Source organism: Myodes glareolus, chromosome 1 (genome assembly GCF_982192425.1).
Source record: "Myodes glareolus chromosome 1, mMyoGla1.1, whole genome shotgun sequence".
In the NCBI taxonomy this organism is placed as follows: Eukaryota; Metazoa; Chordata; class Mammalia; order Rodentia; family Cricetidae; genus Myodes; species Myodes glareolus.
The window spans coordinates 63,027,422-63,046,110 of NC_142026.1; the positions used below are offsets into that span (position 1 = coordinate 63,027,422).

General features: G+C 40.0%; 1 pseudogene; it reads left to right on the forward strand.

Moving 5' to 3' along the window:
• LOC148123405 (cytochrome P450 2B19-like) overlaps window positions 1-17,996 on the forward strand; it is a 37,625-nt pseudogene extending 19,629 nt beyond the window's left edge.
• Window positions 17,997-18,689: the final 693 nt, after the last annotated feature.

Consider the following 18,689-nt stretch of genomic DNA (forward strand, 5'->3'; position numbering starts at 1 on the left):
AACCCATTTCTAATAATCTGTATCTCACCATGAGGTCATGGATTACTAGGAACGATTCAGCATGTCTGACCTGGCAGCTTCATGGCGGGTGGCTCTCTGCCTCTGCCTCTTTCTCCCAGCATTCTGTCTGTTCTGTCTGTTCTGTCTACTCTACCTATCTAAGCTGCTATCCTATCAAAGGCCAAGGCAGTCTCTTTATTAACCAATGAAAGCAACACATAGACAGATGACCCTCTTACATCATTTCCCCTTTTTCTGTTTAAACAAAAAGAAAGGCTTTCACTTTAACATAGTACATTACATATAGCAAAACAGTTATAAAGCAAGAATTACAGTTATATTATCTATATCTATTTTATCTTTTATCATAACTAATGAAAACTATAACTATAACTAACCATTCTTCAACTCCATCAAAGACTCCTGAAGGATATAATACTACCTAAGTAAACAAGAAGTAAGCAACTTCGAAAACTCTAGAAATGACAGATACATCTCACTGCCTGGACAGTCACCCAAACTTTTTTTTGTACTGTTAGGGCATCAATCTGTGGCCTACAGGCCCATGGTATCCAACAGACATTTCCATGAAACAGGAAATTTCAAAGACAGTTCAGTCACTTTCTTGTCCTGCAGAATGTCTCGCAGACTCTTTCATGAGTCAGGAACCCCAAAAGATCATCTCACCTTTAGGCAAGTTCAGCAGTCCTCTCTCTGTGGTTTCTTTGTGTCCAATTTATGCAACAGTCCAGGCAAAAGCAGTTTCTTGCCCAAATGGTCAATAAACTCCATAAGGAGCCTCTTCAATGCCCATCTTCCTCTTGAAGTAGCTGGTGCTGCCAGGAGCAGACATGTCTCATTGTCATGAACAACCCTAATCACAATACCTTAATCAAGATCATAAATACATATACATATAACAAAATTGACCTTAAAATCCATATCACTGCAAATTATTCATATCTATATCATATCCCCTTTAAATGTAAAATAATATTTATAAACAATATTTGGGAATATGGGCACAGTTCTTTCTCTCCAAACTGCTTCGTGCTGAATGGGGGCACTGTTAATCAAGTCTTTCATGGTGTATCTTGTTTGTCAGTTGAGTGAAGTAATTTTTTGAGGGTGTTCACAGCAACGTTTGAGGAGGGTGTGGTCTATCATACCATATTGAGATAGAAGCAATCCACAGGGTCTCATCCTCTGTGAAAACAAAAGAAGACCCTCTCCAAAGCATCATATCCTTAGACCCAAATTTAGAAGTCATGATACCTTTAGAACATAAATATTGGATCAGCATAGTAGCCCATATAATGAAAGGTCTCTTTGTATTTAGCTCCTTCACAGTCAAAAATTTTAAAGAAAACACAATGTACATAATCTAGACTCTTTGTGAATTTTCCATTTTTACATGGCTTATTTTTATTTCTTTCTTTTAATCTATAACTATTTGTACTCTGTCTCTTTAAAGATCTTACCATTTTTTAAGGCATTAACTTTATTCTCTATATTCTTTTTTTTCTCTCTCCCAAGTCTATGTACTCTCATCCAACACTGTGACCAGGTCTTTTATGTCTGAATCTGTCCTATTATGAATCTGTAATTCTTAACTGTCTTGAAGAGCTTTTAAAAGTCTGAGTAGCTTGGTTGTGGCTGCTCTGGATGTTGGCTCCGCCTCTCTCCAATTTCAAAATGGTGGATGTACCATTTTCTGCTAACTCTGGGGCGACTAGGTAAGAGCTGTCTTAAACTCTCTCTCTCTCTCTCTCTCTCTCTCTCTCTCTCTCTCTCTCTCTCTCCTTTTTAAGCCCTCTCAGGTTTTTAGGTGGATTTAGTCAACCACGTTGGGCACCACTCTGTTGTAAAATGGCGTGGCAGGCTGCGTCCCGCCCAGATCCCAGCTAGCTTACCCTGAAATAATTACACAGAAACTGTATTCTTTTAAACACTGCCTGGCCCATTACCTCCAGCTTCTTATTGGATAACTCTAACATATTAATTCAACCCATTTCTAATAATCTGTATATCACCAAGAGGTTGTGGCTTACCGGAAAAGATTCAGCATGTCTGACTTGGCAGCTTCATGGTGGGTGGTTCTCTAGAATGAACTTATGAGTGAGTATATACCACATTCATCGTTTTGAGTCTGGGTTATCTCACTCAGTAAAGTGTTTTCTATTTCCATCCATTTGCATGCAAGATTCAAGATGTCATTGTTTTTTTACCATTGAGTAGAACTCTAATGTGTATATGTGCCACATCTTCTTTATCCATTCTTCTATCGAGGGGCACCTAGGTTGTTTCCAGATTCTAGCTATTACAAATAGTGCTGCTATGAACATAATTGAACAAATGTTTTTGTAGTATGATAGGGCATCTCTTGGGTATATTTCCAAGAGTGGAATTGCTAGGTCCTGAGGGAGGTTGACTCCCAGTTTCCTGAGAAACTGCCACACTGCTTTCCAAAGTGGTTGTACAAGTTTGAATTCCCACCAATAATGGATGAGTGTTCCCCTTCCTCCACATCCTCTCCAGCATAGGTTATCATTGGTGTTTTTGATTTTAGCCATTCTGACAGGTGTAAGATGTTATCTCAAAGTTGTTTTGATTTGCAATCCAATGATCGCTAATGAGGTTGAGCATGACATTAAATGTCTGTTGGATATTTGAATTTCTTCTGTTGAGAATTCTCTGTTCAGTTCAGTACCCCATTTTTAAAATTGGGTTAATTGGAGTTTTAAGGTCAGTTTCATGAGTTCTTTATATATTTTGGAGATCAGACCTTTGTCTGATGTAGGGTGGGTGAAGATATTCTCCCATTCAGTAGGTTGCCTTTTTGTCTTAATGACAGTGTCCTTTGCATAACAAAAGCTTCTCAGTTTCAGGAGGTCCCATTTATTCATTGTTGCTCTTATTGTCTGTGCTACTGGGGTTCTACATAGAAAGTGGTCTCCGGTGCCCATGTGTTGCAGACTACTTCTCACTGTCTCTTCTGTCAGGTTCAGTGTGGTTAGATTTATATTGAGGTCTTAAATCTACTTGGATTTGAGTTTTGTGCATGGTGATAGATATTAATCTATTTTCCTTCTTCTACAGGTTGACATCCAGTTATGCCAGTACCATTTGTTAACAATGCTTTCTTTCTTCCATTGTATAATTTTAGCTCATTTGTTTAAAATCGGGTGTTCATAGGTTTGTGGGTCAATATCCGGGTCTTTGATTAGATTCCATTTGTCAATGTCTCTGTTCTTATGCCAATACCAAGCTGTTTTCATTACTGTAGCTCTGTAATAGAGTTTGAAGTCAGGGATGGCTATGCCTCCAGAAATACCTTCATTGTATAGGATAGTTTTGACTAGCCTCATTTTTTTTCCATATAAAGTTGATTATTGTTCTCTCTAGCTCTGTGAAGAATTTTGTTGGGATTTTGATGGGGATTGCATTGTATTTATATATTGCCTTTGGTAAAATTGCCATTTTTACTATGTTGATCTTCCCAATCCAAGAGCATGGGAGATCCTTCCATTGTCTGGTATCCTCTTCAATTTCTTTCTTCAAAGACTTAAAGTTCTTGTCAAATAGATCTTTCACTTCGTTGGTTAGAGTTACCCCAAGATACTTTATGCTATTTGTGGTTATCTTGAAAAGTGATGTTTCTCTAATTTCCCTCTCTGCTTCTGTGTTCTTTGTGTATAGGAGGGCAACTGATTTTTTTGGAGTTGATCTTGTATTCTGCCACATTACTAAAGGTGCTTATTAGCTGTAGGACTTCTTTGGTAGAGGTTTTTGGGAACACTGATGTACACTATCATATCATCTGTAAATAATAAAAGTCTGACTTCTTCCTTTCCAATTGAATCCCCTTGATCTCCTTATGCTGTCTTATTGCTATTGCTAGAACTTCAAGCACTATATTGAAGAGGTATGGAGAGAGTGGGCAGCCTTGTCTTGTTCCAGATTTTAGTGGAATGGCTTTGAGTTTCTCTCCATTTAATTTGATGTTAGCTGTTGGCTTGCTGTATATTGCTTTTATTACATTTAGGTATGATCCTTGCATCCCTAATCTCTCCAAAACCTTTATCATTAAGGGGTGTTGAATTTTGTCAAATGCTTTTTCGGCATCTAATGAAATAATCATATGGTTTTTTATTTCAGTTTATTTATATGAGGGATTACATTGGTAGATTTTCATATGTTGAACCATCCCTGCATCTCTGGGATGTAGCCTACTTGGTCATAATGGATAATTTTTCTAATGTGTTCTTGGATTTGGTTTGCCAGTATTTTATTGAGAATTTTTGCATCATCGTTCATGAGTGAGATTGATCTTTAATTGTCTTTCTTTGTTGAGTCTTTGTGTGGTTTTGGTATCAGGGTAACTGTAGCTTCATAAAGAGTGTTTGGCAATGACTCTTATGTTTCTATTATTTGACACACACGAAGGAGTATAGGTATCAGTTCTTTTGGAAGTTGTGGTAGAATTCTGCATTAAAACCATCTGGTCCTGGGCTTTTTTGGTTGGGAGGTTTTGATGACAGCTTCTATTTTCCCGTGGCTTAAAGGTCTATTTAAATTGCTTTCCTGGTCTTGATTTAATTTTGGCATATAGTACTTATCTAACAAAAATAGTCTTTTTTTTTTACATTTTTCAACTTTGTGGCATACAGGCTTTTGTAATAAAGCCTAATGATTCTCTGAAATTCCTCAGTGTCTGTTGTCATGGCCCCCTTTTCATTTCTGATCTTACTAATTTGCATGGTAGCTCTCTGCCGTTTGATTAGTTTGGATAGGGGTTTGTCTATATTGTTGATTTTCTCCAAGAACCAGCTTTTTGTTTCATTGATTCTTTGGATTGTTTTTTGTATTTCTATTTTGTTGATTTCAGCCCTCAGTTTGATTATTTCCAGTCTTCTACTCCTCCTGGGTGAGTCTGCTTCTTTTTTTCCAGAGCTTTCAGGTGTGCTGTTAAGTCTCCAATGTGTGCTTTTTCCATTTTCTTTAATTGGGCACTTTGTGCTCTGAACTTTCCTCTTAGCATTGCTTTCATAGTGTCTCATTAGTTTGGGTATGATGTGTCTTTATTTTCATTGAATTCAAGGAAGACTTTAATTTCTTTCTTTATTTCTTCCCTGACCCAGGGTTGATTCAGTAGTTGACTGTTCAGTTTCCATGAGTTTGTAGGCTTTCTGGGGGTAGAATTGTTGTTAAATTCTAACTTTATTCTATGGTGACCTGATAAGACACAGGCGGTTACTACAATTATTTTGTATCTGCGGATGTTTGCTTTTTTTGCTGATTATGTGATCAATTTTTGAGAAGGTTCCATGACATTCTGAGAAGAAGGTATATTCTTTTCTTTTTGGGTGAATGTTCTAATAGATGTCTGTTAAGTCCATTTGGTTCATTAAATCTGTTAGTTCTCTTATTTCTCTGTTAAGTTTCTGTCTGGTTAACCTGTCCGTTGGTGAGAGAGGAGTGTAGAAATCTCCTACTATTAGGGTGTGGGATTTGATATATGCTTTGAGTTCTAGTAATGTTTCTTTTACATATGTGGGTGCTTTTATTTTAGGGGCATTGATATTCAGGATTGAGAATTCCTCCTGATGTGTTATGAGTATAAAGTGTCCTTCTCTATTCATTCTGATTGATTTTAGTTTGAAATAAATTTTGTTAGATATTAGTATAGCCTTACCCACTTGTTTCTTTGCTCCAGTTGATTGGAAAACCTTTTCCCAACCCTTTACTCTGAGGTAGTGTCTGTCTTTTAGGTTGAGGTGTGTTTCTTGTAAACAGCAGAATGTTGGATCCTGTTTTCGTATCCATTCTCTTACCTGTGCCTTTTTATAGGTGAATTGAGTCCATTGATATTAATGACCAGTGGTTGTTAACTCTGGTTATTTAATTTTTGGTGGTAGTGTTTGTGTGATTCCCTTCTTTGAGCTGTGCTGGTGGAGGATTGTTAGATGTCTGTGTTATTGTGGGTGTTGTTGACTTCCTTGTGCAGTGATTTTCCTTCCATTACTTTCTGTAAGGCTTGATTTGTGACTACATACTGTTTCAATTTGTTTGTGTCCTGGAATATCTTGTTTTCTCTATTGATGGTGAAAGAAAGCTTTGCTGGGTATAGTATTCTGGGCTTGCATCCATAGTCTCTTAGTATCTGCAGTACATCTATCCAAGACCTTCTGGCTTTCATGGTTTTTATAGAGAAGTCAAGTGTAATTCTGATAGGTGTAACTTTATATGTTTCTTGACCTGTTTCTTGTGTAGTTCCTAATATTTCCTTTACACTGTATGTTTTTTTGTTTTGATTATTATATGGCAAGGGTATGGTTTTTTTGATCCAGTGTATTTGGTGTTCTGTATACTTCTTGTACCTTCATAGGAATATCCTTTTTAAGTTGGGAAAGTTTTCTTCTACAATTTTGTTGAATATATTTTCTGTGCCTTCGAGCTTTAATTTTTCTCCTTCATCTACCCTTATTATTCTTAGGTTTGGTCTTTTCATGGTGTCCTAGATTTCCTGTATGTTTTGTGTTAAAAATTTTTTGGATTTGTTGTTTACTTTGATCAATGAGTTCCTCTATAGTATCTTCTTCATCTGAGATTCTTTTCTCTATCTCTTGGTATTTTGTTAGTTATACTTGTCTCTGTAGTTCCTTTTCGTTTACCAAGATTTTCCATATCCAGCCATGCCTCCATTATTTTTCTTCATTGCCTCCATTTCAGTTTTCAAGTCTTGAACTGTTTCCATTACCTGTTTCATTGCTTTTTGTTGGTTTTCTTGGGTATCTTTGAGGGATTTATTAATTTCTTCAAACATTTTGTTAGTCTTCTCATCCATTTCTATATGGGAGTTTTTCACCTCCTGTTTAACGGTCTCTATCATTTTCATAATGTTACGTTTAAAGTCAATTTCTTCTACTTCTTCTGATTAGGGTGTTCAAGTCTTCCTGTTCCATGTTTGCTGGATTCTGGTTTTATCATGTTGCTTTTCAGGTTGTTTGAGGAATTTTTGCATTGGTGCCTGCCCATCTATTCCTTCAAATGCAGTCAGGAGAGTCTTGGTGTCTTGGTCCAATCTTTGCTGTGTCTAACTGTGTGTACTTGGGGGATTTTCTTGATTTGCCCTCTCTTAGAACCCCTCAGCATTGGAGTTGGCTCTCAGATCCCCTCCCCCCGAAGTAGGCTGTGGTGGTAGATCTAAGGACCCCACAGATGGAAAGCAGTGCTTGGGGAAAAGATAGGATGAGGTAACTAGAGTAATCCAGTAGCCTGGGAGCCCCCCGCCCTGAATGGCCAGAAAGTTTAGGGAATTTGATGGTGCCTGTACTCTGTTCCTAGGGCATATGGCTGGCTGGGTGGGCACACACTTACCTTACTGGATGGACCTCCTGGTACAGGAGCAGTGTCTCTTGCTGGCCAAGAACCCCACAGATAAAAGGGTGGGCTTGGAATATGCAGGCTCAGTTGAACAAGAAACCCCCTCAGCACTAGCACTCACCACTGTGTCCCCAGGCCCTCAGGCCCTTAGCCAGCTGACTTGGGCGAATCCTAGGACCCCACATATGGAAAGGGGTGTTTGGGGGCAAGCTGGAATGGGATAAATAAAGCCAGTAACCTGGGAGATTTCCTACTGAATGGCCAGAAAATTTCGGGGATTAGAGGTGGACTGTACTCCATTCTCGGGGCATCTGGCCTGCAGGGCAGGCATACACTTACCCATCCAGATGGACCTCCTGTCACAGGGGCAGGGCCTCCAAAGGGTTGCAAGTAACTGGAAAAATCAAGAAAGCTTTAAGTAGACAGACATATGTTGCTGGATTAGTTATAGCAGGAACTTCAGCTCTTGTTGTTTTGCTTGCTACTACTGCAATTGCTTCAGTGGCTTTGTTTCAGTCTCTTCACAATGCAGGGTTTGTTAATCAATTCTCTAACAATGTTTCTATGGCATTCAAGACACAAGACGATACAGATGTAAAAATGGAACATACATTGAATGCCTTGTATGATGTGGTACAATGTTTGGGAGATGAGCTCCAGAGCTTAAAATCCAGAGCACAGCTGAAGTGTACTGCTAATTATGAATGAATATGTGTTACAGCTTCTGTGTATAGTGATAGTGTTATCGGTTGGAAGAGAGTTAAAGTACATCTCTAGGGAATCTGGCATGATTCTATTGAATCCTTAAATTTGGCTAAATTATATCAAGAAATTTTGTATATGAAAAAAGGCTATATTGGATTTTTTTGCAGAAAAGCAGCTGAAGATATTCTGGAACATTTTTAAAAGGCTGTTCCAGCATGGTCAGCATTTACCTCATTTAATAGTAGTATTACAATCATTGGGGCTTGTGGTTTTTTGGGGAACAATTTGTTTACCTCTAGTTTTCAAGGTGATTTTGAACTCACTGTAAAACTTGGGCTTGGAACTTCATGGAGCAAAACTTCACACACTTCCCTAAAACTTGTTACCAGAGACTTGCAGTCATAGATGGGTGAGTTTTCTTTGCCTCCTTTCAACCTAAAACAGAACATGAATCATTGGGATACATGCTCCCATGATGGGAAAGATTGGAGAAAGGAACCCCCAAGGCAGACACAGTCTTCCAATGGACTCTGTGGGGTCTTTAAAATAAAAGAAAAAGGATGAATGTGTGGGAGCCCACATGTGACTCAGTCTTTACCTAGGGTCACTTCTAACTTAAAGAAGTCATTTGAGTTCAAGCTTGCCTGCTCTGCTTTTTCCAGGAACTTTGAGGGCTGTGAGTAATGTGTGTGTTAGCCCATAGTAAGAGCACTTGTGCCTAGATGGAAGAGCACATTTTTTCTACTTTGATTTGGACTGGTGTATGTCAGCCAGAGGCACACCTCATTGTTGAAAAGTGAGCAGGGCTCCTTTGTTCCGTCCTGCCTGGCTAGCTTACCCCCGAAATAATAACACAGAAACTGTATTCATTTAAACACTGACTAGCCCATTATCTCTAGCCTCTTATTGGCTAACTCTGACATCTTGATTTAACCCATTTCTAATAATCTGTATCACCACTTGACTGTGGTTTACTGGCATGCGTCTAACCAGCATCCATCTCAGGCAGGATAACCATGGAATGCCTGACTCTGCTCTTCTTCCCAGAATTCTGTTCTCTTTTCCATGCCTATCTAAGTTTTGCCCTAAAAAGGCCAAGGCAGTTTCTTTATTAACAAATGAAAGCAACACAAATATAAAAGTACCTCCTACACCATTTCCCCTTTTCTGATTAAACAAAAAAGAAAGGCTTTCACTTTAACATAGTAAAATTACATATGACATAACAGTTATAACGCAAAAATTACAGTTACAATATTTCTATCTATTTTATCTTTTATCATAACAAAAAAAACTATAACTAGAACTATCTATCTATCCTTCAGCTCCATCAATGACTCCAGAAGGTTATAATATTATCTAAGTAAACAGGAAGTACATTGTAAGTAGCTTCCAAAACTCTAGAAATGACAGAGACATCTCGTTGCCTAGACAGTCAACCAAAGTTATTCTGTACCATTGGGACATCCATCTTCAGCCTACAAGCCCAAAGTATCCAGCAACTTTTTCATGAATCAGGAAATTTTAAAGATATTTCAGTCATTTTGTTCTTTGTTCTGCAGAATGTCTCACAAATTCTTTTATAAATCAGGAACCCCGAAGGATCATATCACCTTTTGGCAAGTTTAGCAGTCCTCTCTCTGCAGGTTTTTTGTGTCCAGTTAAGCAGTCCAGGCAAGAGCAGTTTCTTGCCCAAAAGACTATCTAACTCCACAAGGAGCTTCTTTGATGCCTATCTTCCTTTTGAAGTAGATTGGTGCTGCCAGGAGCAGACATGTCTCATTGTCATGAAAAGTCCTAAGTTATCAAAACATTTTAAATGCCATGTTCTGTAGTCTTTGAAAGATATGAAGAATGCCTATCTAACTGAAATATATCTCTATATATCTAGAAAAATTAACTAACATGACTACAAGATTGACTATTATTGATGATTATCCATTAACAACCTATATTTTCTAATTATACATTACATTTTTAAATGAACTACACAATCACAATACCTTAATCAAGATCATAAATACATATACATATAACAAGATTGACCTTAAATTTATATCAATAAATCAAGATTTATACCAATGCAAACTATTCGCCTCTATATCATTTCCCACTTTAAGTGTAAAAGAACATTTATAAACAATAATTGGGGATATGGGCACAGTTCTTTCTCTCCAAACTGCTTCGTGCTGTATGGGGACACTGTTAATCAGGTCTTTTATGGTATATCTTGTGTGCTAGGTTCATCTCAGTTGCAGCTGAGCAAATTAAGTTTTTGAGGGTGTCCAGAGCAACCTTTCAGGAGGGAGTGGTCTGTCATACCATATTTGCCTGGAGTCAATCCACAGGTTCTCATCTGTGAAAATAAAAGAAGAACCTCTTTTCCAAAGCATCGTATCCTTAGACCCAAATTTTGAAGTCAAGATACCTTTATAATATATATGCTGGATTAGCTTAGCAGCACACACAATAAAAGGTCTCTCTGCAGTTATCTCCATCACAGTTAAGAAATTTAAAGAAAACATAATAATCCAGACTGTCTGTGAATTTTCCATTTTTATGTGGCTTATTTTTTTAATCTATGACTATCTGTACTCTGTCTCTTTAAAGACTTTACCCTATTTTTTAAAAAAGCATTAACTTTATTTTATGACTTTTTATACTCTTTTTCTTCTCTTTCCCAAGCCTATGACTTTATATAACACTATGACCCATTTAGAGGTCATTTATGTCTGAATCTGCCCTATTGCAATGTCTGTAATTCTCTACTGTCTTGAAGAGATTTTAAAATACTACGCAGCTTGGTTGCAGCTGCTCTGGATGTTGGCTCCACCTCTCTCCAATTTCAAAATGGTGGACGTACCATTTCCGCTAGCTCTGGGGTTGCCAGGCAGGAGCCACGCTCAGCACTTTAACTCTGAGAATGAGCTTGCAGGATGTAAACTCTTATTATCTGAGTTACGGCCAAATCTGCCACACAGAGCATTGCGCATTCTGGATACATCTCTGTGTATGGCTGCAGGAATCTACCATGCTCTCCTGCTTGTGCACGCCTAGTAGATCTGATTCCTTCCACCTGCCCTGGAAGGGAGAGCTGAGCCATTGACATGGTCTCAGAGTACTTTCTATCCAATCCCAAGTGGGCACACAAACATCCGGTGCCATAAAAGCCATTGAAATACTTCTTACCGGAGTTAAAAATTAGGAGCTGCTTAGTTGGATGAGATAATGTACCTGCTTGAGCTTCTTCCCAAGGACACTGTAGGGAGGTCATGAGCTGAACAAAGGCTACTGCCCTTTGTTCTGCCTTTTCCTGTCATTAGTACATATGCTTGGTGAGAAATAAACTCCTGGCTGTTTAGTCATTACCTTCAGTCCTCCCTGTCTATCCTATGCTTCTGTCTTCATTTCTCTTAACCTAACATTTGCTCAGTCTCAGTGGCCCCTCCCAGGGTGCCCCCAGCTAATTTCTACCAGAGTGGGTACTGACAATCGTTGGTGGCTCCCTCATCTCAGTGACTTATTTCTAATCCCCTTGAGCAGCATTCACTCTGCAGGTTAAGAAGTTTATTACTTTTATTTTAGTGATATAGTCTCAATAGCCCAGGCTGTTCAGTACTCGCTGTGTAGTCATCATGCCTGGGCTATGCCTTGCTGATGATCAAGCCCAGGACATCATATGTGCTAAGCAGGTACTCTCTCAACTGAGCTGCATCCCCAGCTCAAGATATTAGTGTATTGTCACTAGCCCTGTCTGTTGTTTATCCACCCATAGAGCCCCTAGAACCCCCTCTCCTCACCTCTCACTGTTCTTTGTCTGTCTTTCTGTCTGTCTCACATTCTCCATTAGCAGGCTCTGAGCCAAACTGATCAGGTGTGACAGCCAACTTTCCTTCTGAACTACAGTGGCCCAGAGCAGGGTGTCAGTCACTCTGTGCTTTACTGTGTCCACCAAGAAATGTCAGAGGACAGCAGCACTTTAGGTATTTTCCTCACTTGAAAGATTAGTTCTTTGAGATTTTTATTCTGCGTAATTTAATCACCTTCACACCCTCCAGCCAGCTCCTCCTACAACTACATCACATCTCTAACACCCAAGTCTGTGTCCTCTTTCTGCCTTTTAAAAACTTTCAAGTCCTGTTGGGGCAGCAACACCATAAGGTCAGTGAATGACTAAGCAGATTATTTTGTGCAAAGGATTTGACGCTTTCCCCTCATGCTCTCTGGGCACGGAATAAGAATCTGCCCTGCCAAGTAAGAGGAAGGCCATGGGTTCAAAAAAGTTCATGGTGGTTCTTGCCAGATCATGAGTGTGTGAAGGTATGGATATACTGCTGGTCCTCCCCCATGGGGTGAGAGGAGTTTGTGTGTGCCAGTTTTTAAGAGTCAGACACAACATACCTCTCTATTTAGCCTTGTTTTCTCCAGCCCCACCCAAGTAAGGACTGTCAGGAACAGGTTTGTTTACCACTGCAAGCTGCTGTTTGCTCATTTTAATAGAGAAAGTGTGAACACATTGGCCACACAACCAGGTGTGAGGGCCCAAGTTCTACTAAGAATAACAGGATACAGGCTTATGTTGATGAAGGAGTTAGTCTACAGTTACACGTTAGAATTAACTTAGTTCCTTGAAGTTAGAGGATTGAGGAAGGACATAGATGCAGAGGAGAGAAGGAAGGTGGGGCTTTGGTGGGAGAAGGATGGAGAGAAAAGGACAACAGAGAACATAATGCCCCATGGGGCAGAAAAAGGCACTCACACAGGGAAGGATAAAGGCAGAACAAGACAGGGAGAGAGTGACCACCTCAGTCAGAGAGATGCAGGAGTCCATGGGGACATGTCTCCTAACAGTTGTGTTCCTGTGTTGTCAGATCCCTGCTTTACTGTCTTCTCTACTTGTTCTGTATCCACCTCTGGATCTCAAGTACAGTTGGACCTTCTCTCTGTTTCTCTCATCTGTGTCTATGGTTGTTCCAGAAGAGAGGTAAAGGAGAAAGATACCACCCCCCCCCCACACATGCATGCATGCACACATGCATGCATGCACACATGCATGCACTCATGTGCACATGCACATGCACAAACACACACGCACACACACAAAGACACATACATGCACGTGTGCAGAGTAAATCCAGTGTTTAAAAAATGTGCTTGGTTACCCCCTAATATTCGTGCCTCTATTGTGCCACTGGACACATCTTGCAGGGCTCATAGCTGGGTGAGACTGATGACTGCATTTCTCCTCCAGTAGCACACATAGCACCTTCTAGCACTGTGAACACTAGTAAGTCGGGGTGAGGCTTCCAGATGAGAACCAGCTAGATTGCTCCATGTTCTTCTGCACCATGAGAATGTGGTATCTTCAGTAGTACGAGTTTACTGTCAAGTTGTGGAAGGCAACCAAGGGCACTGGAAATAGACTTTGATGTTTGTGGTGGGACAGTCTATGGGACACAATGGGCCAGCTCATGAAGATGCAGTCTCTTCTTGGTCTAGGGGTTTTAAGGGTAGCGTATGATGTCTGTTTGGGTGTTGTCTTCTTCCTTATATGGCAATGCCATTTAAATTCTTTTAATCTGTGTATATATTTTAGGACACTTCCACAGTAGTGGGATTCTATGTGGCTTTTCAAAAGAAACTTCGGTGTTAGTTATCCTTCCTCTCATTCCCCCTCTACTCTGTGCTGTCACCCCTTCCCCATTTGATCCTCTTGTTCTAATTCCCATTTACTTCTCATGGCACCATGTGCTATATGCCCATCCCTGAAAGATCCCCCATCCATCCCTTACCAGTTGCTTAACCTCTGTGGATGTTCTAAATGAAACACCCATATTGAAAGCGTAAAAGCCAAATAGAATAGAAAATGTGTAATGTGGGTCTCTCTGGGTCTACATTACCTTGACCTGGACGATCATTTCTAGCACCATATAGTTACTTGAATATTTCATAATTTTATTTTTCTCTAAAGCCAATAATATTCCGTTGTAAATGAACTACATTTTCCTTATCCACTCATCACTCAATGGGCATCTTGGCTATTTCCAGCTTCTGGCTGTTATGAATAAAGCAGCAATGGACATGGATCAGCAGGTATCTCCTTAGTAAGATGTTGTGTCTGGGGATATGCCCAAGAGTGGTACAGCTAGAGTTTTGTGGCAGATCTACTTTCAACTTGTTGAGGCACCTCCACAGTGATTCCCATAGTGGCTGTACCAGTTTACACTCCCATCAGCCATGAGTAGTCTACCTCAGATCCTGAATCCTTGCCAGCGTCTGCTGTCATCTGCTTTATTAATCTTGACAATTCTGCCTGGAGTTAAGATGAAATCTCAAAGTCGTTTCATCTTCCTCCTCCTCTTCTTCCTCCAATTCTTCTAAAGGAGATTATCTTGAAACAGCTGTCTGGGACTCTGGCTCTTACAATATTTCTGTGATATTCCTGGAGCCTCAAGGAATTTGTATGGTTACTTTGGAAGTTTATTTACTGGGGCCAGGCAGACACTGTGAGATGATCTCCACACTCGACTAGTTTTGTCTTTCTGTAATGATCTCAGATTATTGCAAAAAGGAGCTTCTTTGATGAGGGGTGAGAGATGCGCTTACTAATAGAGAAGTCTGGTTTTTAAAAGCTTTCAATTATACATGAATGAATATTCGCCTGCATGTACATCTGTGTGTCAACTGCATGCCACTGGGACTGGAGGTAGAGGCAGTTGTGAGATGCAATGTAGGTTCTGGGAATAAAAGTGAGGTCCTTTAGAAGTTCAGCAAGTGCTCTTCAGTTCTGAGCCATCTTTCCTGCCTTGTCTCAGTGTGAAGTTTATAATATACGTGAAAGTAAAACGTATGAACTGAATAGCCCGAGAATGCAGAATGTTCTCTTCTACAGTAGGGTTCTCATGTGTCACGTGGGGTGATACAACATCACTAGAATGCCGGTTGTGATAAGTTCAATGTGTATACTGTTATTCCCTAAAGCAATGAAAATAACAAGCTGCTAGTAAGCCAAATAGAGTCATAAAGACATCTATTAAGTTGGAAATTTGTACTTTGCACATTAAAGAAGTAACAATGCCAACAGAACAAGGAATATGGTTACTAGAATAAGTTACAAAATAGAATACTGAAAAATACTTAAGCCAAAATAAGACAGTGTAAGAGGAAAGGGGCAAAGAACACAAGGGACAAATGAAATGCTTTTAGACTTATACCCAACAATGTCTGAAATCATGATACAAACTAAATGTTAGATTACAGATAAAAGCAATTCCCATGCATATGGGTGTTCTGTAGTCAGTAGGATATTCAAAGAAGGAGAATACAATTTAGGCTCTTCAGCAGATAGCAGGTCCAATCTCTGATGGACTGAATGTCAAACTGCTCTTCCAAAACATATTTATTGATTGTTACATAAAGGTTGTTTTATGGGTAAAACAAATCTTCATATTTGTTTTGATCTGTTCTGTATGTTTGCTGAAGGAAACCATCAGAACCCTGAAATTTTAGTCTTTACTGGGTACTTTCTAGAGTACCCAATGATTCAAGATTCTCCCAGTGTGCCAGGATGGTCTTGTCACCAAAGTCATGCAACATATGGAAAACTCCCTCCAATAAACGGCACTATAAATCACGGAAAACAATCATTGTTCCTGGTTATGATTTTTTTCATGCTCTAAGGACCTCCAACTATTCCATTCTATTGTTATTAGATACAATGAGAAACAGCTGTTACATTCTAACATTACCTTAGACACAATGACTCTACTAGATTCCCACTACAACACTGCTCATTATATCTACACCAGAGACCCAGTAAGTTCTACAGTGAACAATGAAGAAATCTCATCCCTCTGCTGGGAGATGCCTATAGGACTCTGCAGAGGTCACTGCTTCCTGCCGGCTATAGCGTATTGTGGAGCTGTCCCCTTTGTTGTGAACCTTCTCCTAGGGAATCATGTACAGATGTCTATTGGCACCACATGAACAACATTTTTTTAAGCTTGTTGAACCAATTATTTAATTGAACACTGCTCACAGGAAACCAAGTTACCCAAAGTCAGCCATATCACCCACAAATGGCTCATCAAGGCTCATCAAGGTTGCTTGCAGGCAGCAACACCGGAGAGTACCTCCCTCCCCATCAGCATTTCTTATTGCTTCCATCGCTTCAGAGAGGTGTTTGTGAGTTTTGTAACTTGAATTTTTTGAGCCTTGTGCTTCCATATATTCCTGTGTTTCCTTCCTCTTTCCAGAAGAGAATGTTTCAAGTCACAGGAAATAGCTACACAGCCTGTCTATTAAAGGCTTTGTCCGTGGTGTGGTGCTATTGGGAGGTGATGGGACCATTAAGAAGTGGACTCAGTGGGAGGACATCATGTTTGTTGTTTCCTACTGTGAGTGAGTCCTGAGAGTCCAGTCTTTTCTTTCTCTTTCCTCGCTGAGGCCATGAGATGGCTGGTTTTAATCTACAACATACTTCTGTTAAAATGTTCTAAATGCTCTGGCTCAATCCTTGACAACGTCACTTCAATGAAAGACATTGACCTGCACATTTGTTAAAATGATTTTTAACAGTTATTAAAGCAATCTGGAGGAGAAATTACGTTTTCAAACATATTGCTTATAGATTGGATATGACTATGCCAAAGAAGGAACACTGGTCCATGCACGTTACCATATACAAATATTGACTCAATGCATCACAAACCAAAATGAATGTCCAAACTATAAAACTTATAGAAGTGTCCAATATTTGCAGTTGGGTGTTGGGAAGACATTCAGTTTTGTCACTGGTGGATAATTCATGAAAGAATGGTAAAAGGAACTTTACATATTTAAGAAAAAAACCACTTTGACCACTTAAATGACATTGTTTCTGTATGCTGTGCATATACCTTTGATTTCAGCATTTGTAAAGTGGATTTTGCTGTCATTTGAGACGTGTCTTGTAATTTGATATGTTTGTTCATGTGTACACTTGCTGATTACTTAAAAAAGAGCTTTAAGGAAAGGGATGTAGCTCCGTTGGTAGAGTGTTTGCCCAGCGTGTGTGAAGCTCCAGGTTCAATAATGAGTTCATCATAGACTTGGTGCTGCTGCTCCCCTGTCATTCCAGCAGGTAGAGGCAGGAGGATCAGTTGAAGATCGGTCCATGATCATTTTTGGTTACAAAATAGATTTGAGTCAGCATGGCATAAAAGAGACCTCTCATGTCAGACACAAAGTCCAGCATTCCTCTTGATTCTACCAAGTTTACTGCATCATCCAATGGCGACATTGGTGATGATAGAATTGCTTAGCACGGGCTACCAACTTAAATGCTTTGATAAATTATGCCTTTCAAACTCTTTGTTTAAAATGTGAGGATGCTTTTGTAGGCTGTGAGCTGGTCAATTCTCTTCCTAAGGATAAAGTGAGAAGACAATGACTGGACAACAGGGAACTTTATTACTCTGCAGGAAGAAGCATTTAAAGGAGAAAGTAAACATTAAGACTCCATAATGGCAGAAGGACACCCACCATGAGACACTGTGAGCATCATATCTCTACAATCCTGGTCTTCTGTCCCTGGGCAGGTCTCAAGGGTTGGAGCCAGACTCGGGAATGAATCTCATTTTCAGCCAAGGGGTAGAATCTCAGAGGAAGAGGCAGGAATGTGCTCCATAGCCTGTGTCCACAGTTCGAGTCCCACAGGCTGAAGTGGTGGGATCCCAAGCAGGCTCCCTACTTGAGACAGAATCTTCAGAGCAGCAATCATCTGACTTGTCTGTTTCTGTGAGTTTTCATCACACTGTTTCTTCTTAATAGAGCATCTGGAAGCTCAGTCCTCAGCCAGGATTCAGGAACCTGCCCAAGAACCAGACGCTGGCCAGGATGTCGAGTACAGAATCTGCCTTCTCTGACCATTCAATGACTTTACTTCTCAGGACTTCACCTAATTCAACTTTATAAAGTTTTCTGGACCCTAATTGGCTGAATGTATATGTATGCAAATAAAGTGAAAATGGAGCCAATCAGAGAAGAGTTGTCAAGTCTAGTGGGAGAGGGAGAGAAACTAGTTTATAATCAGGTCAGTGTGTACCCAATTGTGCAGAGGCAGAGTAGCTGATACTTGAAATGTCCAAAGGGCTTCCATCATTACCAATTCACCTTCCCCAGAAGCTGTATGGGGCAGTGTTCTCCACCCCTGCCTTCTGGTTCCTGCTGCCACTTTGATCATCCACCCAGCCTACCACCATTGCCTGCCACCATCTGCTCCTCCACTTGGTTCACCATGTCAGCTCTGTCTGCCAATCCCATTCAGCTGGGGTTTGTGTTTCTTTCCCAGTTGCCTCATTTGACAGGTTGGGCGCCTCGCTCCGGGTTGTCAAATAGTAATGCAGAGCAACTGGAAGTCCTATCCCATTTCCCCTTCTCTTCCACAATGACCTCTGCGCCTTAGGTGCGGGACTGCACTGTGGTTGTAGTCACTTTATTCTGTTTTCTCCAGGGTATTGCTGTGTTGATACCTCTGGCTTCAAGGCATTCAGACAAAATTTGGAAGCTAGCAGCCACAGCCTGAGGATTATCTAGTGACTTTCTAGATGTGTCATCGT